Raw genomic sequence first — 26,339 nt, forward strand, 5'->3', positions numbered from 1 at the left:
GGAAAAGAAGGGAGAGGAAAAGGAAGTGACAGAACGTATTGGTGTGCACCAGCCACCAGTCGTAGCCATGAGAGTTCAATGACAGAATTTATCAGATTCTCACCTCAGCTCAATGAAATCAGTTTTCTCCATCCTATAACTTTTAATCCCTCCACGGAAAAAGAAAACAAAAGGCTACAGTTACTGAGAAATCTGTTCTGTGCCAGGCACTATGCATAACCTTGTTTGGTCCTCCTAGCAACTCTGTAGTAGTATACCCATTTTGTAGATGAGAACGCTGAGGCTCAGAGAAGGTAAGTGTCGCGCCCAAGATCATGCAGCTGGTAAGTGGCAGAACAAGGAGAAAGCAAAACCGGTTTCCGAACTCACCCCCTGCCATGGTTAGCGTGGCCCCAGCATACAGAGAACCTCTCCCTTTAAGCCCTGCCCTTCTTTCTACCCAGAAGGGTGAACGGCTGCTCCCCATATCACTGCCTCACTTTGTTCAAATCTCTGCCTAAAAGTCAGAGAAGCCTTTCCTGATCACCCCATCCAAATGGCAGCCTCCATCACCCACCTCCCTTTACTCTTCGTCATTCGTAGCAACTGCCCTACCTTAACATATTTACCTATTTCTCTGCTTCTTGTCTGTCTCTACCCGCTAGAATGTAAACTTCATGAGGACAAGGACCTGGTCTGTTTGGTTCACTGCTGCATTCCTGGTGTCTGACACATAGTAGGTCCCTAATGTATTGAATGAATAAAAAGAGGAAATTCTGCTTTCTTCCACTAAGAGTACCCCCTCATCCCCATCTGCTGCTAAATCCCCTCACCCTTCAAAGCCCCTCCCCTTTGCTCTCCCTGCAAGGGACTGCTTCTCCCTCTTCTTCCCCAGCCCAGGGATAAACCCAGCCACCCACGCAACTGCTCCAGCTAGAAACCAGAGGTCATCCTCACCTCCTCTCTTTCTGCCTGACTCTCCCCGCCCCCCCCAACACACCAGCAGTTTCCAATCAATCAGCAACTCCAGTCCATTCTGCCTCTTAAATTGTCTCCCAAATCTGCAAGATCTTCAGTCTCTGCTATGCTCTCTCCACCAGGCAGCCCTCCTTTCTTGCCTGGGTGCTGCGTCAGCCTCCTTACCAGTCTTTGTCTCCAGTTTGTCCCCTGCCATTCAGTCTCCACATTGCAATCAGAGTGATTTGTCTAAAGCTCAAATTACCTGGATAAACATCCCATTGATTCCTCAGTGGCCTGAAATAAAGTTTAAGATCTTAATGTGGCTTACAAGGCTCTGCCCCATCTGGCCACAGCTTCACTTTTAACACACTCTGCTCCTGCCTGGTTGAACCAATTCCAGTTCCCCAAATGCGCTCATATTTCTTCTCCCTGGGAGGTCTAGCCAACACCTGTTCATCATTCAGGTCTCAGCCTAGATGCCACTTTCTCCGGGAAGCCCTCTCCAACCTCTTCTGCCCCACCAGGCTGGGTTAGGAATCCTTAGTGTATAGAATCAGGGCTTTCTCCCCACTCAGAGGGATCCGGTGTTCATCTGGGCCAATTTCATACTCTCTTCCCCTGAATCCCCAATCCGTATCCCTGCTTGAAGAACCTCCATTGTTTCTCTGATGCCTGTCAACTTTTAAGACCATCCCAAGTCCAGACTTACCCAGAAAACCTTCTGGGGAGTGGAAAGAAGGATGTAACTGAGTCAGGATGCCTCTAGCTCAAGTCCCCTCTTTGCTCAGAGCCTCAGTTCCTTCTGTAAAATGGGGATGACAACATTAATATCCACTTCACAGCTGTTATAAGTAAAATTATAGATGTTAAAGAACAGTGTAAACACTGAAGTGTGATGAGACATGAGGATGATTATTATCTTTCCTGGCTCTGTGCTCCTGCAGCACTCTCAGGCCATGACCCACCATTTTGCACTTAATTATACCCTGCCTTCAATTATCTATTCTTGCTTCCGCGTGGCAGGCTGCTGTTTACAACTGCTGTGGCAGCCTCCTGGGATCACATCTTCTACAACTCTTCTGCATCCCCTAGAGTTCAGATATCAGTCCCAACCAAATAGAAGGTGTATGTTATTACTGTGATTATAACCAACTGCCATTTATGGATCACCTACTATGCACTAAGTACATGTTGTTTCTGATTCTCAAAACTACCCAAGAAATAGATATTTTTTATTTCTACTGTGCAAACTAAGGCTCAGAAAAATTAAATAACTTGTTCAAGGTCACATGATCCTGGGGGTAAGAACCTCCAGAAACTTTCTTGCACTGGTCTCCAGATTGATGTTAAGGGCCTCATGGATTTCCACCTGCTTGGCTCTTTTCTTGGTCATCAGTTGAGCTGTGTCCAGAGAGAGAGAAAAACTCAAACCGGGGGCTTGGAAGAGGAGGTGGCTGCCATGCCACGGACCAGACACAGGGACTTTTGACATGTAAGTTGGGTATGGCTTCACCAAGAACAAAGCCACAAAGCTTGTTCCTGTGGTTGAAGGGTGTAGGAGGTGGTCAGGAAAAGCCCTGGGACATCTAGCAGTGCCAGCACCGAACTGCTGCCCAAGTCTGTGAGGAGAGTAGACTGGAGTGGGATCTGATGGCCAAATCACTCACAGTAAGGGAGTGGTCAACTCACAAGAGTTTCCATCCTCCATCAAGAAATTGATGGAGGAGGAGATGCAGGGTTCATAGAGCGCCACTAGGTGGCACTGTGCAAGGAGGGCACAAAAAGAGCCCTTTAGAACCTTTCAACGCGAACAATTAGAAGGGATTTTAGAGCAAGCAAATGCAACGTAAAAGGCCTCCTTTTACAAAAGAGTTGTGAGGCCCAGAGAAGTTATTTGAGTTGCCCAGTTTCTTGGGCCTGAAACCACTACCAGAGACCTAGACCTGTCTCTTTCTAAGCTCTGTGCGCTTCACTTCGGTGCTCATCAAATCACATCGAGGTGCCCATCTACTCGCGGTGTGAGCTTACTCAAGTCACTGACATTTTTTTTAAGCCTCAGTCTTCCTGTCCATTGAACAAAGGATTTGTCTAGGCCTGTGATGACAATGTGGTAGCCACTAGTCACGTGTGGCTAAATTTAAATTAATTAAAACTACAATCTAAAATTCAGTTCTCAGTCATACTAACCAACGTTTCAAGCTCTCAATAGACAGTTGTGGGTAGCTGCTATCATATTTGACGGCACAGATATAGAGCACCCCCCCCCCCATTTTTGCAGGTAGTTTGAACAGACAGCATTGGCTGGTAACTGAGGTCCTCCCAGCTTCAGTATTCTATGGATCCTCTGTGAGAGCACTGGAGAGTGTAACACTAAGTGCATAAGGTTTCCTAGCTCTCAGCTTGGGTTTTTAATCATATGCAAGCACTGGGGGATACAGAAGAGAATAAGGTGGGTAAAAACCCTCCCTTCATGGAGCTGACATTTGAATGCGTGTAAGGTACTAAGTCCAAAAATTACAGCTTCTGCAATCAAGGTACAGTGCCTTAAGCTTTGATGTGTTTATTTATCTAGATAAAACACAGTATCTGGGGCACCTGGGTGGCTCAGTTGGATAAGCGTCCCACTCTTGATTTTGGCTCAAGTCATGATCTCACAATTCGTGGATTCAAGCCCCGCATCAGGCTCTGTGCTGACAGCATGGAGCCTGCTTGGAATTCTCTCTCTCCGCCTCGCCCCCCCCCCTCTGTCCCTCCCTGCTCGCTCTCTCTCTCTCTCTCTCTCTAAAAAAATAAATAAATAAACTAAAAAGTAGGTCTGGGTGCAGCCCATGAACTTGCATTTTTCTAACAAGCTCCTTGGTGATACCATTGTGGTCGGTCCCAGAGCACATTTTAAGTAGCAAGGATTTGGAGAATTTTGTGGCAGGACAAGATGGGCATGTGTGATTCAACTAAAACATTGTGTGTTCATATTGTGGATCTTCCTGGGAAGCCTGGGTTCAAATCTCACTCCCGGGTAGCCCATTCTTCCTGATCCTCAAAACTAGATTAGGAGGGCTCTTCTGGCCTCTATCATTCTTCACACTTCCCTAGCTTGGTGCTGTTCACACTACCTTGCCTTTCTTTTCAAACTTTGTCCCAGCCTTCCTCACGCAGCTGCAACCTGTCACTGGTCTCATTTAGTTCTATATCCATTAATTCCCTCAATAAGTACTGAGAGCCCCTGTGTGCAGGTATCCACCAGGCTAGCTGCTGGAAATCCTGCAGGCAGACATGGTCCCGGCCCTCAGAGGGCTCACAGAATAGGAAAAGCCGACAGTGAAAAAAAAAAATCATGGCAGGTGAAATAAGAGTCACAAACGAGGAAGTAGAAGATGCTATGGGAGATTATGACCAGGGACCTACCCCAGTTTTGCTCAGGGAAGCCCTTCTAGAAGAAGAGGCATTTCATCCGAGAGCTGAACAAGTAGGAGTGAGCCAGGCAAAGAGAGGAGGTGTTCTAGTTACTATGGGCACAAATCAAATTCCCCCAAACCTTACTGGCATAGAATAACCATGGGACAAAAAATACCACTGTGGCCAGTTTTGAAAAGCACACTCTGCCCCCATGGGAAGAGTGTGACAGTGTAGAGAATGTTTGGGCAAAAATCTTCCAATGAGAGAAACAGAGCCCATCCAAGGACATAAACACAACTTAGTAAGACTGGCATGTAGCCAAGAGAAAGAGACTGGTATAAAGATGAAACATAAGAGGTCAAAACCCCAAAACCCTCATCCTTGCCCTTGGGGAGTTAGTCATCTTAACAGCTATTGTACCTCTCTGTGTTTCATGATTTACAATCAACAAAGCAGTGCCTAAGTTATTTCCTCATTTTTTTTAAAGCTTATTTATTTATCTTGAGAAAGAGAGAGAGAGAGAGAGAGAGCAAGCAGAAGAGGGGCAAAGAGAGAGGGAAAGACAGAGAATCCCAAGGAGGCGCCAAACTGTCAGCGCAGAGTCAGATCTCGCGAACTGATATCATGACCTGAGCTGAAGTCAAGAGTCAGACGCTCAGCTGTCTGAGCTACCCAGGCGCCCCTTCCTCATCTGTTTTAAACCACAATCCTGTGAGGGATTTATTAGCCCTAGTTAACAGATGAAGACACAAAGTATCAGTGAGGGAAGTGGGAGGCAACACAGGAAGAGCAGGGGTACTCAGTGATTTTAGCTGACGCATGGATAAACATCTTAAGTGTTGATAAACATCTTACGTGTTGATAGTTAACGTGTGTTTTTCATAGAAAGATAGGTCTAGGGCATCAAGCTCATGATGTCACTGACATTATGGCTTGGGACAAATCAAAGAAGTGAATTGATTTAAAGTGAACTTAAGGGAAGCTATTAAATGCAAAACAGTATAGAGGGTCTGTGACTACGGTACTAATGAAAGATGGAGGTAGACGAGGAGAACTTGAAAACTACGGCCAAAGGAGTAAGTGTGGGATCTGTCTGGAGTCAGGTCAAATTGTGGCCAGGTTCTAAGGACAAACATCCCAAGAGAGAGCCAGCCAAGTTATTTAGCTATCCCATGCCTCTGTGTTCTCATGTTTAAAATGAAAATACTCTATTACCTGCCTTCATAGGGTTGTCACAAGAGTAAACTAGTTAATATTTGTAGAGCTCTTAGACTAGTTCCTGGCATTTATTAAGTGCTTGTTAAATAACTACATTAAATTAACTGACTTAAGAATAAAAGGGAATGTTTTGGCTCTTGCAACTGAAAAGTCCCCGGGTATTTGTCTGTCTTCAGGCTGGATCCGGCAGCTCTCTCTCTCTCTTCCTCTTCCTCCCTCTGTCTCCCTCCAACTCACTTCTACTCTTCTCCATGTTGATCCATCCTCAGATGACCAACCTCTCACCCAGTGCTGGTCACTGCAGCTCCAGGGTTAGAGGACCTGGACACAGCTACCAGTTGAGAACAAACAGACACCCCCTTGCCATCATTGTAGGAAAAGCCCCTGAATTAGCTCTGATTGGTCCTACCTGAGTTTATTCATTTATTTTTGAGAGAGAGAAGGAGAGCACAAGAGGGGGAGGGGCAGAGAGAGAGAGAGAGAGAGAGAGAGAGAGAGAGAGAGAATCTGAAGCAGGCTCCAGGCTCTGAGCTGTCAGCCCAGAGCCCAACGCAGGGCTCGAACCCATGGACGGCAAGATCATGACCTGAGCCGAAGTAGGACGCTACACCCACTGAGCTACCCAGGTGCCCCTAAAGTTTATTTATTCATTTTGAGAGAGAGAAAGCACAGCAGGGGAGGGACAGAGAGAGACGGGGAGAGAGAGAGAGAATCTCAAGTAGGCTCTGCACTGTCAGCATAGAACCCGATGTGGGACTAGAACTCACAGACTAGAACTCACTCATGTGAAATCATGACCTGGGCTGAAATCAAGAGTCAGACGCTTAACCAACTAAGCCACCTAGGTGCCCCACTAATTTCTTTTTATCATTGATTAATATTCTGTTGTGTGGATGTACCATGGCTTATTTATCCACTCACTTTTTGAAGGCCATTTTGGGTGCTTCCAGTTTTGGGCAGTTATGAATAAAGCTGCTGTAAATCTGTGTGTGCAGGTTTTTGTGTAGATGTAAGTTTTCAACTCATTTGAGTGAATGCCTAGGAGTGCAATCCCAGGATCATATGGTAAGACTACGTTTAGCTTTATAGGAAACTGCCAGGCTGTCTTCCAAAGTGGCTGTACCATTTTACATCCCCACCAGCAATGAATGAAAGTTGCTGTCGCTCCACATCCTTGCCAGCATTTGGCATTGTTAGTTTTTTGGATTTTAGACATTCTTATAAGCGTATAGTGGTACGTTGTTTTGAGCTGCAGCTCTCTAATGACATCTGATGCTGAGCATCTTGAAACATCTTTTCATATGCTTATTTGCTACCTGTACATCTTCTTTGGTGAGATGTCCAGATCTTTGTCCATTTTTTAATTGGGTTGTTGTTGTTGTTGTTGTTGTTGTTGAGGTTTTTTTAAAAATTTTTTCGGAATGTTTATTTATTTTTGAGAGAGAGAGACAGAGCATGAGCAGGGGAGGGGCAGAGAGAGAGAGGGAGACACGGAATCCAAAGCAGACTCCAGGCTCTGAGCTGTCAGCACAGAGCCCAACGCGGGGCTTGAACTCATGAGCTGTGAGATCATGATCTAAGCCGAAGTTGGACGCTCAACCGACTGAGCCACCCAGGTGCCCCTGTTGTTGTTGAGTTTTAAGAGGTCTTTATATATTTTGAATACAAGTCCATTAGCTGATATGTGTTTTGCAAATCCACACTCCCCCACACACTCTGTAGCTTGTCTTTTTATCCTCTTAACAGTGTCTGTTGCAGAACAGAAGTTTTTAATTTTAATAAAATCCAGGTTTCCATGTTTCTCTTTCACGGATCTAAAAACTCATCACCCCACTCATGGTTACCTAAATTTTCCCCTGAGTTATCTTCAAGAAGTTTTATAGTTGTGTGCTTTACATTTAGGTATATTATCCATATGAGTTAATTTTTGTGAAAGATGTAAGTAAGGGCAGTATCTAGATTTTTTGTTGTTGTTGTTATGTGGATGTCCAGTTATTCCAGCACCATTTGCTGAGAAGACTACCTTTTCTCCATTGAATAGTCTTTGCTTCGTTGTCAATAATCAGTTCATTATATTTGCGTGGGTCTCCTTTGGGGTTCTCTATTCTGTTCCATTAACGTACTTGTCTGTGCTTTTGCCAATACTGCACTGACTTGATTATTATAGCTTTATAATAAGTCTTGACGTTGTGTAGTGTCAGTCCTCCAATTCACTGGTATTTTAAAATTTGAATTTCATAATTTCAGTGTGTCCCACATACATACTGCTAATTTCTATTTATAACTCTTGTCAAGTAGATAGCGGCATATGGTATACTCTATTTACAGAGGCATAAAGAGGCTAAATAACCTGTTCTTCCAACAGGTAACAGAGTCTTGGCTTTTTAGTGCCTTGATGCACTAACCCGGTCCCTGGGGAAGGAAACTTGATCTATTGCCTGCAAGGTTAACTATTCCTCATGTACATTAAAACATTGGAATTCTATTTGATCTGGTTTTTTTTTCTGAGTTTAAGTATCAGAAGTTATCTCCCTGATTTTTTATAAAAATTTTTAATGTTTTTTAAAAATGTTTATTTATTTTTGAGAGAGAGAGAGAGAGTGTGAGTGGGGGAGGTGTACACACACACACACACACACACACACACACACACACACAGAATCCAAAATAGGCTCCAGGCTCTGAGCCGTCAGTCCAGAGCCTAACATGGGGCTTGAACTCACAAACCGCAAGATCATGACCTGGGCCCAAGTCAGACGCTTAACAGACTGAGCCAACCAGGTGCCCCTAGTGTTTGTTTTTTTTTTTAAGTTTATTTATTTGGGGAGAGAGAGGGCACAAGCAGAGGAGGGGCAGAGAGAGAAGGGGAGAGAGAATTCCAACCAGGCTCCAAACTGTCAGCGCAGAGTCCGATTTCACGAACTGGGATATGACCTGCGCTGAAGTCAAGAGTCAGATGCTCAACCGTCTGAGCTACCCAGGCGCCCCTTCCTCATTTGTTTTAAACCACAATCCTGTGAGGGATTTATTAGCCCTAGTTACAGATGAAGACACAAAGTATCAGTGAGGGAAGTGGGAGGCAGTACAGGAAGAGCAGGGGTACTCAGTGATTTTAGCTGACGCATGGATAAACATCTTACGTGTTGATAGTTAACGTGTGTTTTTCGTAGAAAAATATGGTTGTGTAGTGCTTCGCTATATGAATAAACCATGATTCATCCATCCATTCCCCTATAGGTTTTTTTTTTACTTTTTCTGCTATCATAACGGGCCAGAAGTAGTGTTCCTTGCCGTGTTTCCTTGTGCACACATGTAATGTTTCCTCTAAACTCTTAGAAGTAAAATTTCTGGGTTGTAGAATAAGAGAATCTTCAATTTTAGGTTGAATATACCCACTTTTTCCCAGGAGTCCAATCAGGAAATGAAAATGGTTGTATCAGTGACTGCCTCTGCAGAGCTGCTCAGTTGGGGCATTATCTAGTGCACCTAGGAGAGAAAAAGGAGCTACATTCATTGTCACAAGCCTTATTTGAATAATCCTTGTCTGCTTCCAAAAGCCAAACAAGAGAATATTGGAAGTATCACTTAAATATCTACCCAATAGAATAATTGCTTCTGCGGTATCCTGAACTATCCTACCCTTGAATACTATCAAAGACAGAGAGCTTACCACCTCTCCAAGTAGCCCAGCTCTCTTGATTAGAAAGTTCTCAAACATCTATGGCTGGAAGCGAGAATGAGAAGTTTCCATTCTAAGAGATGACAATATCTTCTTTTTTGAATCTGTTTTTTCTATGTAAAAATGGGAGGGGGGGGCACCTGGGTGGCTCAGTCAGTTAAGTGTCCAACTCTTGATTTCGCCTCAGGTCATGATCTCACAGGTTCGTGAGATCAAGTCCTGCATTGGGCTCTGTGCTGACAGCTTGGAACCTGTTTGGGATTCTCTCTCTCCCTGTCTCTCTGCCCCTCCCCTGTTCATGCTCTGCCCCTCCCCGGTGCGTGCTCGCACTCTCTCAAAATAAACATATTTTTAAAAATGGGAGTAGGAATAATACCTAAATCATAAGGTGGTTGTGGGAATCAAATGAGTTAGTGTGTGAATGTAGGTGTGTATACATAGATAAATATATACACTTGTACATACATATATGCATATACATGTATAGGCATGCAATATACTCATATATGCATATATATTCATATATGTAGAAAAGAGAAAGAGAGTGCATGAGAGGGCAAGCGAGCTCTTGGCAGAAAATAATCAATTAATTGTAGCTGCAGCTATTATTAATATTTTTCATCCTATCATCCATTCCGTAACAACAAAGTTCATTCTGCTAAACAAATATTTACTGACTGTCTACTATGTGTCAAACAAAGACTGTGCTAGTAATCACAGAAACATCACCCACACTTCTCTGTATTTATTTTTTTAAGTTTTGTTTATTTTTGAGAGAGAGAGGGAGAGTATGCACACATGTGCATGAGTAGGGAAGGGGCAGAGAGAGAGGGAGAGAGAATTCCAAGCAGGCTCTGGGCTTCAAGGGCAGAACCTGACTCAGGTCTCAATCTCATGAACCATGAGATCATGACCTGAGCTGAAATTAAGTGTCCCATGCCTAAACTGACTGAGCCACCCACGTGCCCCTCTGTCAGTATTTCTAAGAGTCTCTGTGACATTGCCAGCATAGAGCAATGGTTTAAAATGGAAGTTCTGGATTCAAATAATCTGGGTTTTAATCCCAACTGTACCAACTATGTGATTTGTGGGAGTATTGCTTAATTCGCTGATAAGAACTTATCTCTCATGGTAAATGTTCAATACATGTTAGCTATTATTCAATTTAATTGAGCCAGTGACCTTAGCCAGGGTTTCAGCCTGAGCCTGGAGAGCTACGGATAGATAATCTTAAAGCTCTCTTTTAGTCCTAAAGTTTATGATTTTTTATATTCAGTGGAACATCTGTGGGGGAGAAATCAGGAAGAATGACCCACATTTATAGGCATTTCACAAAGCTGAATTTGCAAGTAGGTTCTAAGTCCTCCAAATGGGAAGAAATCACCCTTTGGGAGCTCACAGACTAATTTATACACTTGATGTGAGCAGAAGCAGGAAAAAACAAGCAAGTCATGGAGTGATAAACATGGGACAAACACTATAAATGCTAAATATGTATATTCTTTTCTGAGAGTGGGTACTGCCTGGTTCTCACTGGAGGGACAGGCAGTGTTCAAAAGCTCAGACTCTGGTGTAATACAGATCTAGGTTTGAATCCCTATTTGGTTCCTTGTCAGCTATGTGACCCTGGGCAAGCAGCTTTTAACCTTTGTGTCTCAGCTTTCTTTTCTGCAAAACCCAGATAGTAAGAGTATCTAAAAATTATACTCAATACAGTGGGGACATAGTAAATGCTCAATAAAAGTGAATTATTTTTATCTGACAAATGGCACCCTACAGGTGAGTGACAAGTTTCCATTCTCGAGAGATGACAATATCTTTTTCTGACTTTAGGCGCTTCTTGGGTGGGGCCCGGTCTCTGCCTTCATAAGTTAGGCACGATGCCTCCCTTGTCACCTTGGCAACTTCCTTAGAGAGGAGGGTGTCTCCTCTGTCAGACTTGGCACTCCACTAGGCTGGAACTTCCTCTTCCTTCGAGGTGGGAACAGTAGTGCCTCCACCAGTTAGTCTCAGATGGACCTTGTCTCTGTCAGCCTGAGGGTTTCCAGAGTTGTGTGTGGTTGGCTCCCCTCCAAGCCACTCTGCGTAGAACTGACTGATTACCTTTTCTCCTCTTCCTTGAGGCCCAGGAACAAGAGTGAGGAATGCGCCTCTTCAGTAGCCACCCTGGTCAGGAAGGAGTTAAGATGAAGGTCGGCTTTGGGGGGGGGGGGGGGGCACTGGGGCCCCAGCCTGAAAAGTCTCCCAATTCAGGGGATCTGAGGAAGTCTCGGTAAGGCTCTTAGGAGACTGCGCCGGGCTCTGAGAAGCATTTGGGTGAGTGTAAGAAGTGCCCCAGAAGCAACGCGAGGGAGCATTTTACGTGGACGTGGGGTGGGCGGTGCGTCAGGGTAACTAATGGCAACTGGGCGGGGTGAACCCGCCCGGCAGGAGCTCTTCGACGGAGAGAAACTACGACTCCCAGGATGCGCCGGGGCTCAGCCCGGCTTTCCCGCCTGCCCACTGGCTGCCGGTCCGGCGAGCGCAAGAGCGGATTGGTCGCGGCGGTGCGGGTCTCCCCCACTAGCAGGTTAGTAGGCACCGCCGGCAGCAGACGTTGACCGGGCGCGCGAGGGGGGAGGGGCCCGTCTAGCTATTCTGGAAACCGCCGGACGCTCTCTCCGTAGCGTAGCCGCCGGCTGTGAGGCGCGGGGCGGGGGCGGAGACTGCGTGGCGCAGGCGCAGTGCTGGGCTTCTCCTGGGTCCCCAGACAGCTGGAGGAGATAAACAGAGGAGGAGGAGGGAGGGGAGTGCGTGTGTGAGAGCGCGCGAGGGAGTGTGAGTGTGTGTGAGCGCGGGTGTGAGGCGGTGCGCAGGGGCGGGCGGAGGCGCTGTCCGGCCCGGGCCAGGCGCCGGGCGGGGAGCATGGGAAGGGGCTAGAGCTGCCCGGGCCCCCAGCCCCCTCCCCGGGATCCGCGCCCCCCCTTCCCGGGAGAGGGGCCGGGCCCCCCGGACGGACATGGGCTCCTGAAGTTGCGCCGCCGCCGGTCCTGGGAAGAGGCCTGACAGGTACGGGTAGCCACCGCCCCCTGCCCTCGCCGGGCGCCAAAGCAAGAACCGGCTCCCGCAGCCCCGGCACACGGGCCGCTCGCTCTGGGCCGGCCGCAGCCCTGCCGGCCCGGGGGCCTGAGCCCGCCTGCCTCGGGGCTCCGGGGTGTCCCGAGAGGGGGCAGGCCTCGCTGGGGCGAAGGGCACAGTGGGCCCGGGGCGGGGTGGGGATGGAGGGCTGGCCGGGACGTGGGTGGTGCGGGAGGCTCAGGGAGGCTCTGCCAAGGGAGAGGTGGAAGTCGTCCCATCACGGGACTTTTTTGCGGACTTTTTTGTTTGACGTCTGATCTGGCGCGGGTCTCAGGAAGAAGGGGGCAGGTGGAAGTGCTGGGAGGGCTACGTTGACCTGACCTGCTCTCTTAGTTTCCTGCTCTCCTGCTCTCGCTCTGTCTCGCTCGCTCTCGCGCTCGCTCTTTCTCGCTCTCTCTTTCTGTGTGTGTGTGTGTGTGTGTGTGTGTGTGTGTGTCCGTCCGTCCGTCCCGTGTGTCCGTCCGTGGTCAGGCTTCTTGCAGCTGCAGATGCCTTCAGTGGCCCATCCTGGCACCAAGCTGAAGTCTGCCAAGGTGTTTCCACCAGGCGACTGTAACGCCCATACAGAGGGCCTTTACTTGGGAACGGGCTCTTCAGTACCCACCTCAAAGGGAAATAGGAAGTGTGGAAAAGAAGAGAGGTTGAACCAGTAGGATACGATTCTTGTCACTGAAGGCTGCAGTGGGTCGTACCCCCCCTCCCCCTTGCCAGCCAGGTTGAATTTGCTTAGTGACCTCTGACTCTCCTCTGCAGGTGTACTACCAGGGTCTCTAGAAAAGACGTGTCAGGACTTATGACTAAAGTCTGGCTGCCTAATTTGACTGTTTTCCTCAAAGTCCTTTTTTTTCGGTGACTTCCTTTAACGTCCTGAGGTAGTGGTAGAGCAACTTTAAAGTTTTCCTCTTAGGTTTGTGAGTTTAGAAGCCTGATCGGGTGGCTGTAACTTCCCCATTCTTTGCAAGGATGGGGTAGATGATCAGAGTAAAGTGGCAGTTAAGTGTTCCCTTTTAACAGAGCCTGGAACCGTTTTGAGAAGAAAACTATTCGGAAGACACCTCCTGACTCAAAAACATTATGAAATCTCTACCTAGGGCACAGATATGCTCAGTGGTCTGAACAGAGCTTTTCTATACCTTAAAGTCCCTCCGGAGTGGCCAGTCTCTTCGCTAAGTGAAGGACCTACTTAAGGCTATTTCTGGTTTGAGTTTTGGCCTATTCTTCCTTGTAATTCTTACATTTTTAAAGAGATTGAATTGAATCTTGGCTGTTGAGTATAATAATTTGATCCTCTATCACAGACCAAAGAGTAACTGGTAAGGCTCATTTGGGCTAACTCTGAGACTAACAGTGAATCTTCATTACAGGTTGTTGTATTTCATTGGCAAATGGGAAACAATCTTTTCTGCCATAGTCTGTGATCCTGCTGCTTTAATACTGGGGTCCTGCTATCCTTCCCTCTTTTGACTTATTGGGGGGCACTTATGTTCAAGCCACATCTCAATTTGTAGAAGCAGTGCTTTGGGTCACCTCTGAAGAATAATTGAACAACAACTCATATGTCTGCCCGAGACTCTTTACCTTGGAGTTACTGAAAGAAAGAGAATATGTGTAATGATTGTGGTGATGGTATTAACATTGGCAATTTGCCACTTTTGGGTTTTAGAGTTGTCATGCAGCTGACAAATTTTCTAGCTTAAAGGAACTCAATAGTGACTCATGGGACATCATATTAGGGTTTTTTTTCGCACATGTAGACTTCAGGATCTGGAAGTATACGACTGAAGATCTTAAAGCCCTCTGCTAAACATCTTTGGATTTTGAGGGGCCAATTGCTACAAAGACCCAGAACTGTGACTTTTAATTATTTTTTAATTATTTTCTTCTCTTCTTTTTAAGTTAGGGAATGTGGCCCACGTGTGCAGTCCTGGGTCTCAGAGAGGGAATCCTAGACAACATGTAATATGGTGATACTTATCTTTCTTTTGGGTCACTGAGTGATCCTGACTCCTTTCTTCTTTCATCCTTACCTTTCTGGATTCCACTGCATCTTTGGGCCGCCATTGCAGAGGGACTCCCATAACTCCTACGTTTCAAAACTCCTGACGGTTTTCATCAGAAACCAATCCCTTGGTGGTACATTTAATTATGAATAACTTACTTGAAGAGGTATTTACCAATTAGAATACATTCAAAAATGTGACTGACATTTATTGAGGGCCTGGTATGTTGGACTGTGTGCTAGGTGGTGTTTTTACTTTATCTAATTTAACCCTCATCACTGCTCTGGTAGGCAGAAATCATTTTCCCTATTATACATGTGAAGATACAAGTTCAGAGAGATTAAATAACTTGTCTAAGGTCACACAGCTAACAAAGGAAATGTTCAGGATTCAAACCAGGGTGTAGCACTAGGATCAAGGGATGGAAATTCGAAGAGGGTGCATATTGGCTGGATAGGAGAGAATTTGTTTTCTAAAAACAAAATGGGCCACCTTGTGGGGGAGTGAGTTACCCATCATTGTAGGTATTCAAGCAGAGGCTTCGCCACTTCTTATCCAGGATATACTAGAGGAGTTCATGCTTATTTAGGTAATTTGACTGAGTAGTCTTTCAGTATTTTAAACCCTATTATTATATGGAAATGGAGTCAAACTCCTGTTTTTGTGATCTGTAAAAAAACCGACGCATATTGCATACATACTGTGTGCCAGGCACTTGTTAGACACTTTTCCTACAATACTTCATTTAATCCTCAAATCCCCTATGAAGTGGGAATTATTATTATTCCCACTTTACAAATGAGGAAATGGAGGCTCCAGAAAGTTAAAAAAAACGTGCTAGAGGTTACGCAGTTAGTAGTAGTAGAGCTGATATTTGAACCTTTGTCTGTACCATCTTCGCTGTGTAACATAGGGTAAGTTGTGTGTCTTCTCTGAGCTATAGTTTCCTCATCTGTGAAACGAGATGACAGTACCTTCCTTATGATGGGTTTATGAGTACTAAATGATATAACATACACTTTTCACTAAATGTCACTGACTGCCCTTGAGAGCTTGGGTTTGGGGTAAAAAGGTACCACTTTATTTCTTTAGGGTGAATTCAGGCCTGAGAATTTTGGGGTTCATTCTTTGTGCTATTTGTAATAGCTGCTAACCCCTTCAAGGGCTTTATGGCATTAGTGACTAATACCTTAAAAACTTGAGGCCTGAATGAGAGGAGGATTCAGCCAACACATTGGAGTATAGGAGGAAGTGTCAAAGGCCTTGTAGGGAAAAAAAGTCCTTACCCCACTATACAGTCAGATTCAGAGATCACTGTTTGCATTTTTACATTTAATGTCTTATTTTAGAATGGACAAGGTCACAATTGCTAGAGCTGTGATAGAGCTGGATGCCAAGAATAATAACCCTTAATCCTCCCTGTAGCCATCTGGGGAGGTATTAACCCCATTTCCTTGGGGAGTGGGGCAGAGCAGGATCCGACCTTACCCAGGTAGCTGTCTAGGGGCTCTCCGGAGGCAGTGTTAGGATCAGGATGGTGGCAAAATTTTATCCTTGTTCGTAACCCCAAGATTCTATTTTCAGAAAGCTCTAAACTGTGCTTATCCATGAACCTTTAGGGAGCCTTTCTCAGAATGGGAATCAGGCATTTCTGGTCTTCGAACTTCACCAGTTGAGACCTGAGTGTTTGGGTGCCAGTGGCTTACCTGGTTCCTTCTTGAGTCAGACATCTGGATGTAACACAGCTGCAATTGAATTGGAAAGGAAGCATTTCCACATTGATTGGCTTACTTTTCCTTAACCTTTCTGCTAGGAGGAAAGTTAGAGGGTAAAACTTCAAAGGCTTCCCTATGAGGCATACTTTGAATCAGGCAGAGTTTGGAAAGATGCAAGTTAAGGGCAAAATCCAAGACTGCAGATGCTCATAAATACAGTGAGAGAAGACAGCATTATCCAAATATGCTCTCTTTTCTCTTTCTGTTCCCTTCCACTATCTTAAGGTAATGGTGGCCCTAGGAGAAGGCAGATAAATTAGCTATAATCACTGCAAAGCAAAGTTCTGAAAACATCAAGAAAGATTTTTCACAAAGCTTGAATGGCAGTACAGAACCCCTTCATGCAGAGAAGCTATCGAGGTGAGTTTTCATGCAGAGTTTCCCACAAAGTGAAGCATTTTTTTTTTAAGTTTATTTATTTTGAGAGAGAGAGAGGGAGAGCAGGGAAAGGGCAGAGAGAAAGGGAGAGAGAGAGAGAGAGAGAGAGAATCCCAAGCAGACTCTGCACTGTCCGCACAGAACCCAGTGTGGGGCTCAAACGCACAAACCATGAAATCATGACCTGAGCCAAAACCAAGAGTCGGACGCTTAACCGACTGAGTCACCTATAATGAATAATGAACCCCCATTTATCTAGGCGCCCAAAGTGAAGCATTTCTTAGGATGGACTTCACAGAGAAGGCTTTAGTCAACTCCGTATAGAATCATTTGAGCCAGGATCCTCGAAGATGGCAAAGAACTTTTCCAAAGACATTTTGCTGATGGGCCTGTTCCACCAACCAAACCTTTCCCAGATGCTGTCCTTGCACCAGCTTAGTCCATGACCTTGAAATATACTTTTGAAATTTGTGTCTGAGACCGTCAGAGTCTAGGTGATTTTGCTTCCTTAGTTAAACCCTAAATGCTAAGTTAAATGCTTAGTTAAAACCTAAATGCTAAGAGATGGTGACTTCTAGGTAAGACTGCTTAGACATGATCTAATTAAAGACAGTAACTATTTTTTAGTGGCCAGTGACCTGGTCTTAGGGTCGAATATTTAGTTTGACTCTCCATTTAATAACTAACTTTAGGGAAATTAACTTCTCTGTGCCTTAGATCCTTCATCTGTAAAGTAAGGATAATAATAGTACCTACCTTCATAGGTTTATGAGGAATCTGTTGGATAACACTTATGAAATGATTTGAATGTTCACTAAATATTTTTTACCAGGTGGGGCACCTGGGTGACTCAGTCGGTTGGGCATCCAGCTTCAGCTCGGGTCATGATCTTGTGATTCATGGGTTCAAGCCCCATGTCAGTCTCTGTGCTGACTGCTCAGAGCCTGAAGCCTGCTTCATATTCTGTGTCTCCCTCTCTCTCTGCCCCTCCCCTGCTCATGCTCTGTCTGTCTGTCTGTCTCTCTCTCTCTCTCTCAAAAATGAATAAACATTGAAAGAATTTTTTTTTAAATTTTTACCAGGCTTGATATCAGGCATTTTATGTGTGTGGCTCTTCACTCTGTGAAGATAGGCATTATCATCCTGTTTTGCAGATTAGAAAGCTGAGATTTAGAAATGTTGTCACACAGAAGATAGTTGGCAGAACTGGGATTTGAACTTTAGGTCTGCCAGACTCCAGTACCCAACTCTTTACTTTATTATGCCATTTCCAGTGACCTTTTTGCTTTGAAAGTGCATGTTTTTCTCTTCTATAGGATTGCTCCAGTAGGTAAACCACTGCAAATAGAGTGAAAGGAAACTTGCATACATCCTTTGCATAATTCATAATGTTGGAAGGGGGCGGGGGCCAGTGGTCTCTCTAGCTGGGGACATCTCTCTACAGTGGGAGGCACTGTCCAGAGGAAAAAGAATACAGATGACTTGGGTTCCATCTCCACTCTACTGCTACCTGGCAGTGTGTCCTTAGGATCACAGGATAGTGGGAGGGATTTTGTAGCTCATCTCAGAGTCTACCTCTCACTTTGCAGATGGGGAAATAGGCTGAGAGAGTGAAGCGCCTCACTCAGGGTCTTTAAAGACACTTAGAGGCAGAGCCTGGCCTGGAGCACGAGACCCTAGATTCCGGTCCAGTGTTTCTTCCTCAGTAGCATTGTGCCTCAGTTCTCCCTTGTTAAACGGGGATGAAAATAGCTTTCTAGCTTCCTCACTGGATTGTTACGAAGTTCAAGTTAAAAGCATGAGCAAAAGTACTCTGATAGTTACAAAGTGCTGTACGTATGCAAGACAGTCACGCTGTCATTCATTCAGCAAGTACTCATTGGCACCTGCTAAGCCCACATCACTCCTTGGAGACCTAGGAGGTTCAGTAGATGAATCAGATGAAGAGCTGGCCCTCAGGATGCTTTTAGTCTTTTAAAGAAGAGAAGCCACAAAATAATTATAGTTAAAGGCAGGAGACAGACGAAGGAAACGGTGAGAGCTAAATTTTTGTAAGTTCTGATTTTGAGGCAGAGAAAAGAAGAAAAGGGTTTGAGGACTTTTCTTCTTATAGTTGAGATACAATTCTTGTATCATAAAGTCTACCCTTTTAATTCTACACTTTTTAATATATCCACAAAGTTGTGCACCCATCACCACTATCTAATTCCAGAACATTTTCATCATGCCCCAAAGAAACCCATACCCTTTAGCTGTCACCACCACCCCAGTCACTCCCATCTTCTTCCTCAGTTCCAAGAAACCACTAATCTTTCTTTCTCTGTAGATTTTGCTGTGCTTGATGTTTCATGTAAATGGATTCATACAATATGTGGCCTTTTGTGACTGGCTTCTTTCAAATAACATTATGTTTTCAAGTTTCATCCATGTTGTTGCATGAATCAGTGGTTCATTCCTTTTTATGGCTGATTGATACTCCATTATATGGATATATCACATTTTATTTGTCCATTTATGGACATTTATCCATTGATGGACATTTGAGTTGTTTCTACCTTGGGGCTGAGAACATTCATGTACAAGTTTTTGTGTAGACATTTGTTTTTATTTCTCTTGGGTTATACCTAGGAGTGGAATTTCTAGGTCATATGGTAACTCTATGTTTAATTTTTTGAGAGGAGGCTTTTCTTAAACAATTTTTCTTATTGCAAATAATACTGTCACTCACGGTTAATAAGTATTTCCAGTGTGCCAGTTATCACATATAATCCTCACAACAACCCTGAGGTAGGTGCTATTATTATCTTTGTGTAACAAATGAAAAGTAGCCAGTGTTTCTTGAGCACTGACCATATGCCAGGTATTGTGCTAAGTGTTTTGCAATGCATTGTCTTATTAATGTTCCCAGTGACCCTATGATGTAGATATTACTTCATATACCTACATGGCAGGTAAAAAACAAACAAACCAACAAAACCCGGGAGCTTAAAGGTAAATAATTTTACCCAAGATCACACAACCTAGTATATAGTAGAGCCAGATTTAGACTCAGGTTTCTTTCAGTCCAAAGCTGGTTCCTAATAGCTATTTCTATATTACTATAAGAACAATAAATGTTCACAATAGAATACTTGGAAAGTACAGAGAAACAGAAAGAAAAAATATATTTTTTTTTCATAAGTTCTGATTTTGAGGCAGGAAAAAAATGTATGTAACACACACGCACGCGTGTGTGTGTATTACCTGTTGTCTTACCAGGGAGAAGATCACTGGCGTATTTTTAATGCCTGGCCTTCTTTTTTTTTTTTAATTTTTAAAAATGTTTTTATTTATTTTTGAGAGAGACAGAGCATGAGCAGGGGAAGGGCAGAGAGAGAGGGAGACACAGAATCCAAAGCAGGTTCCAGGCTTTGAGCTGTCAGTACAGAGCCCGATGTGGGGCTCGAACTTGTGAACCATGAGGTCGTGACCTGAGCCGAAGTTGGACGCACAACTGACTGAGCCACCCAGGCACCCCAAACACATATCCTTCTTGTTATAACATTGTAGATATGTACACTTTTGGTTTGTCTTTTTTTTCCCTTCAAGGCTAAGATGGTCACATATATGTCTTGAACGTGATTTTTTAACTATATATGATTAACAGTTTTCTGTTTCATTAATCAGTCTTCCATGTTTTGAGTGACTCTTAATAGGAAAGAAAGATTTTTAAAAGGACTTGATAAGAGAGGATTCCAAATATATATGAAGTAAACAGAATAGAACAGAATAATGAACCCCCATTTATCTGTCATCCTATTTCAATAACTGTCAGCATTCTGCCATTCTTATTTTATCTATACCTCCTTTGCTTTCCACTTCCATTCTGTTTTTTTAAGTGTTTATTATTGACAGAGAGAGAGAGGGCATGAACAGGGAAGGGGCAGAGAGAGGGTGGGGACAGAAGATCCAAAGTGGTCTTTGTGCTGACAGCAGAGAGCCCCATGCGGGGCTAGAACTCACAAACCCTGAGATCATGATCTGAGCCAAAGTGGGACACTTAACCGACTGAGCCACCCAGGCGCCCCTCCTCCATTCTATTTTTTAAGTAAAATTTACCAACATTAAAATTCACTAATCTTGATTGTACAGTTTTGACAAATGGATATACTCATGTCACCCATACCCCCAGTACCTATATAGCCATATTCCCCTCATATATAGAACTTTTCTGTCACTTAGAAAGTTCTCAGGGCTCCTTTTCTTATTAATCTGTATGCACTCAGGCAACACTTCTTTTTTTTTTTTTTAACTGTATTTTTGCCTATTCTAGAACTTCATATATAGTTGACTCTTGAACAGTGTGGGGGTTAGGGGCACCCACTCTGCCCAACCCCCTCCAGGCAGTCAAAAATTGGCATATAACTTTTGACTCCTGAAAAACTTAACTACTAATAGCCTACTGTTGATCAGAAGCCTTATGGATAACAAATAATTAACCCATATTTTGTATGTTATATGTATTATATCTGTATTCTTAAAGTAAGCTAGAGAAAATAAAGTTTTATTAAGAAAATCATAAGGAAGAGAAAATATATTTACAGTACTATACTGTATTTATCGAAAAGAATCCACATATAAATGAACCCACACGGTTCAAACTTGTGTTGTTCAAGAGTCAACTGTAAATGGAATCATACAGTATGTACTTTTTTTTTTAAATGTTTACTTATTTTTGAAAGGGGGGGTACTGAGGGGCAGAGAGAGAGGAAGACACAGAATCTGAAGCACGCTCCAGGCTCTGAGCTGTCAGCACAGAGCCCAACATGGGGCTCAAATCCAGGAACCGCGAGATCATGACCTGAGCCGAAGTCAAACGCTTAACCGACTGAGCTACCCAGGCCCCCCAGTATGTACTTTCTTAAGTCTGGCTTCTTTTGCTCAGAATCTGTGAGATTCATCCATATTGTTGCTGGTATCAATAGTTCCTTTTTAAAAATACAATAACTTAATTGGGATATAATTCACATACCATACAATTCACTCATTTAAAGTGTATAATTCAGTGGTTTTTAGTATTCTCACAGATATGTGCAACAATCACCAGTCAAATTTAGAACATATTCATCACCTCAAAAAGAAACATCAAACCACAATGAAGTACTGCTTCATACCCGTGAGGATGGCTATAAATACATTTTTTTAAAAAGCAAGTATTGGTAAGGATGTGGAGAAATTGGAACCTTTTACATTGCTGGTGAAATTGTAAAATGGTGCAGCTGCTATGGAGAACAGTTTGGCAATTCCTCAAAAAGTTAAATATAGAATAACCATATGACTCAGCAATTCCATGCCAAGGTATATACGCAAAAGAATTGAAAACAGGTAGTCAAACATGCTTGTACATGGACATTCGTAGCAGCACTATTCATAACAACCAACAGATAGATGAATGAATGGATAAATACAATGTGATATAGCAGTGCAATGGAATAGTATTCAGCCATAAAAAGGAATGAAGTACTGATGCATGCTACAACATGGATAGACCTCAAAATAGTATGCTAAGTGAAAGAGGCCAGTCGCAAAGGTCACATATTGTAGGATTTCATTTATATGAAAAATCTAGAATAGGTAAATTGATAGATGCAGAAAGTAAATTGGTGGTTGCCAGATACTAGAGGGAGGAAGGAAGAGGGACTGACTACTTAATAGGTATGGGATTTTCTTTTGGTGTGATGTAAGTGTTTTGGAACTACCTAGAGGTGATGGTTGTATAACATGGTGAGTGTACTAAATACCACTGAATTATACACTTTAAAGTCCTCTCTAGCCCCAGGAAACCATAAATCTACTTTCTATTTCTATAGATTGGCCTATTCTGGCCTTTGCATATAAATGGAATTATAGCTATCCCTCGACTCTTGAAAGTTCATGTTATGCCACTTCACTTTTACGACAGATCTACATCAGTACCTTTTACACTAACCGAAGAGAATCCAAAGGGGAATTTTGCTTTTATGAAAAGGGCGAAAATCAAATCTACTGCTCAGCATTTGTTTTGCGGTGAGCCTATTATAGTGGCAGTGCGCACCCTGAGTGGTGAGAGTGGCTCCTCCCAGCTTCCACCCTGGGAACTACACTCAGCATCCAACCACCATATCTTTGAACTGTGTCTGTGAGCATCTGTGCTTTATAAAATAAAGTGTGCTTTATTTATTTATTTTGCTCATCCTTTAGCAAGATGGTATCAGAAAAGCCTAAGAGAAGTTATTTTTGGGGTCTGGAAATGCCAAAAAATTTTTTCCATTTAATAAACTGATGGTAATTGCTTCTTCGCTTTATGCCCTTGCAGCTTAGGATAGGTTTCATAGGAACACTTTGCTTTTGGATAGCAGGAGAAACCTATATACGACATGTGGCTTTCTTTCACTTAGCATAATGTCTTCAGGGTTCATCCATGTTGTAACACGTATCAGCACTTCATTGCTTCTTATGGCCAAATAACATTGCATTGTATAGACACAATAAACACCACATTTTGTTTGTCCATTCATCAGTTGATGGGCATTTGGGTTTCTACCTTTTAGCTGTTATGAATAATCCTGCCCTAACCATTCTTGTACAGACTGTTGAATGGAGTTTCTTTGTTTTTAGCAAAGTCACCATTTTCCTCCTGATCTTGCAATTCAAAGCTAGCAGAGGTGAGAAAGATCCCATTCTCTGTGCCCCACCATCCTACAATGGAATCCCCAATGTCAGCTTTGTCTCTCTGGTAGGGAAGGAAGTAAGAGAAATGTTGTAACCATGCCACCGAGCATAGATCAGGAGCTATCAAGTCTTACTAGAATTCAGATTTGGCTAATAACATCTGTTGAGCACCTGCTGTAATCCAGGTACTATTTTGTACCTTCATATATATTTCATCATTTATTCCTCACAACAACTAATTGAAATAAATGAGTATCCCCATTTTACAAATGAGCAAATTGAAACTCAGAAAGGTTGAATAACTGTCTAAGTAGGTACTAATGGGTACAGTGAGGGGGCTGGACTGCAGGCCCAAGTGCCTAAGTATTTTAAGTCCACTTCCCTTTCTGCTACATTAACTCAAACAAGGACTGTGGCACACCTGAAATGGGTGTTTCCTCATGTTTATTTGGATGTTACTGTTCAATCTTTGGTTCCAGATGAGTAACATTTGCCAGGCGTACTTTGTTCTAAGGCTTGTTAACCTCAGGCTATTATATTACTGGTACCCTTTGCATTATGGAGTAGATTAATTCCTCCAAATTGAGCTGTTAATTGAGTTTTCTTATTAGCTTCCTTTGTAATAGCAGAGATGCCCGTGGAAAAAAGTTTCCCAGTAGCCCGAGTTAAAGGTCTGTGGAAGGGATAGGGTTAAGTGGCGACATGCTAGACATTCTAGACTCTAGGAATGGAATACCTTTTGGGCAGTGTATCAATATACATGGCAGTTCATGTTTTCTTTATAACATTATGTCATATATTTTCCTCGGTGTCATAGGCATTTTATATTTTTCACATTCCCAACTCCCAGAAACTGGCTTCCTTCTTCCTCCTTATCATTGAGTATCAACTAGAGCTGGCCTGTAATGACAGAAGATGCCATGTTCAACCCTTTGTACTTTAGCTAGAGAGATTTTGTATTGAACTTTCATGTTCTGCAAAATTAGCCCTCAATATTACTAGAGCTTTAAGTGCAAACATAAGGGTATACTCAGTTCATTGTGCTATCTTTAGAATGAAGAATACACATTTAAAGTTGCTTGGGTCTGTTACAGTTCTAGTTTTTTGTTAGCGATTTCCAAGTCACCTTTCTTACTCTGCTGCCCTATGTTTAGTTTGTTTCCCCCCACTGTCATTTTTGTTATTTCTTCTAAGGTGTGTGAATAAATGAGTATAAATAAGATTTAATTTATTATTCCTTGTTGCTCCTTCTGAATTTACTGTCTTGGCTGTTCATTTTGGCCATTCAGTTAAATTAGCCTTTTTCAGTCCCTCTGAGGAGCTCTAGTTACAATAGTCTTGGTACCATTGGTATTCAATTCATGACAACTATATTGTGTGTTCTTGAAGAGAAGGGTCTGTGTTTGGCTTATTCTTTGCTGGATTTTCAAAGTCTAGTGCAGTGCCTAGCATACTAGGCATTGAAAATTTTATCTTATGGATTCTTGAAGTCACTTATTTCAGTCTTTTTGCATCTCGGCAGAACTGAACATACAATTTGCATACTGCACCAGAGAGAAATCCCCTTGATGTAGTCTTTTCTGGTGTTTAATCATAAATATATAACTTCCTTTCTTCAATTCCAAATGTCTCCATCATGTCATTCTATATCCGTGAATTCTTTTTGCTCTATAGAATTGACTATTCCAGGATACTCCTTAAAATAATGCTTTTAAAATTTGACCATAATTAAATCTCCTCATATTCAAATAACAATTCATTTATTGATCTAATTATTTATATTTGAGAAATTTTTGAAGTCTGAAACTAATTATACTTCTTGCAGATTTAGGGGTATTTCCCTCCTGATGTGAACCTTTAGAATAATCTCTACTTAGAAATGTTTTTTCAGTTACACACGCCTGCCTTAAAAAGTTTGTGGAAGATGCTGAATCCCTGGTTCCTGGGAGGGGGTGGTGAAGGTGGGCTGTGCTCCAGAATGAGCTATTGGCCAGTGTGCTGTCATTTCTTCTCAGGATGGGAACAGAAATGTTTACCACAATGCTAACTGAGCAGCAGTTATATTAAATTTGACATTTTGGTTTTTTAACCTCTACCTATTAGTCTGATACTGTTTTTTTTTTTTTTAATATTTATTTTTGATAGAGAGAGACAGAACATGAGTGGGGGAGGGGCAGAGAAAGAGGGAGACAGAGAATCAGAAGCAGGCTCCCGGCTCCGAGCTGTCAGCACAGAGCTCAACGCAGGGCTCGAACTCACAGACCAAGAGATCATGACCTGAGCCAAAGTCGGACACTCAACTGACTGAGCCACCCAGGCGCCCCCTAGTCTGATACTGTTTTGAATCCCACTCTCTATTTTACCATTTACCTGAATTGTAGTATGGGGTTTTTTTGTCTGCTTTCTCTGCTTTTTCCCTCTTTTATTCCTTTTAGTTTTTTCAAGCACACACCAATCTTAGCTTAAGTCCCTTGCCTTTGATTCTCTGCTTTTTAGGTGCTATGTCTTTCATCCTAGTCAGTATTCCTCCACGTCTAGCACAGTGCCTGGTATTTGGTAAAAACCCAGTTAACGTTTTAAGAAAATTAAAGAGTGAGTAGTAACAGATTAGTTGACTCTTATGGGTGGTCATAGTGATATTACTCTGGGAAATTATGTACCATAGTAATTTATTCATACATACAAAATGGTTAAGAGTGTGCATACAGCTCTCCCTGCTTCACCTCCATTTATTACCTGTGTGACATTGTGAAAATTGTTTCATGTTCATGACTTTATTTCCTCTTCCGTAAGATGATGATAGTAATAGAATCTATCTACTGTACAAGCTTTTTGAACCAGTCTTCCTCTGCACCCTTAACAGTGGTTATTCTTTCTCCTCAGATGTGTCCTCTCCAGGTTCTTTGTGGCTTCTTGTCATTCGTGTTTCAGCTTGAGTGTCATCTTTTGAGAGAGCTCCTCTGTATCAGGCAGGATTTATAGGTATAAGCAACAGAAACCAACTCTGGCTGATTCTTGAAAGGTTATTAGGGAAACTCACAAAATATCAGGGAAGGCCACAAAGCCAAGCTTGAAGACTGGGCTAAAACGAAGGAAGTTGGGTAGCAGCCAGGACCCACGGCCAAAATCGTTTACAGAATCAATCCA

At 43.2% G+C, this 26,339-nt stretch overlaps 1 protein-coding gene and 1 long non-coding RNA gene across 6 annotated transcripts in view; one reads left to right on the forward strand and one right to left on the reverse strand.

Annotated features, from left to right (window-relative positions):
- Positions 1-1,298: 1,298 nt before the first annotated feature.
- Positions 1,299-11,443, reverse strand: LOC113599463 (uncharacterized). 2 transcript variants are annotated; one of them, XR_008293341.1, is made up of 4 exons: positions 11,336-11,443; positions 8,950-9,039; positions 2,249-2,340; positions 1,299-1,741 (listed from the first exon to the last, which is right to left on the reverse strand). It is a non-coding gene; the product is annotated as an uncharacterized LOC113599463 (long non-coding RNA). The 2 variants fall into 2 exon arrangements; XR_003420327.2 differs by lacking the exon at positions 1,299-1,741 and having other exon boundaries at positions 2,131-2,340.
- Positions 11,444-11,965: 522 nt separating this feature from the next.
- Positions 11,966-26,339, forward strand: part of WDTC1 (WD and tetratricopeptide repeats 1) — a 64,775-nt gene continuing 50,401 nt past the window's right edge. For 2 of the 4 annotated variants that reach the window (XM_027059957.2, XM_027059959.2), the window contains exon 1: positions 11,967-12,280. The gene's annotated coding sequence lies outside the window, so the exon portion shown is untranslated. Of the gene's footprint in view, positions 12,281-16,349; positions 16,485-26,339 lie in introns of those variants that run through there. The other 2 variants (XM_053209692.1, XM_053209683.1) reach the window with 2 other exon arrangements.

Source organism: Acinonyx jubatus, chromosome C1, assembly GCF_027475565.1.
Source record: "Acinonyx jubatus isolate Ajub_Pintada_27869175 chromosome C1, VMU_Ajub_asm_v1.0, whole genome shotgun sequence".
Taxonomy (NCBI): domain Eukaryota; kingdom Metazoa; phylum Chordata; class Mammalia; order Carnivora; family Felidae; genus Acinonyx; species Acinonyx jubatus.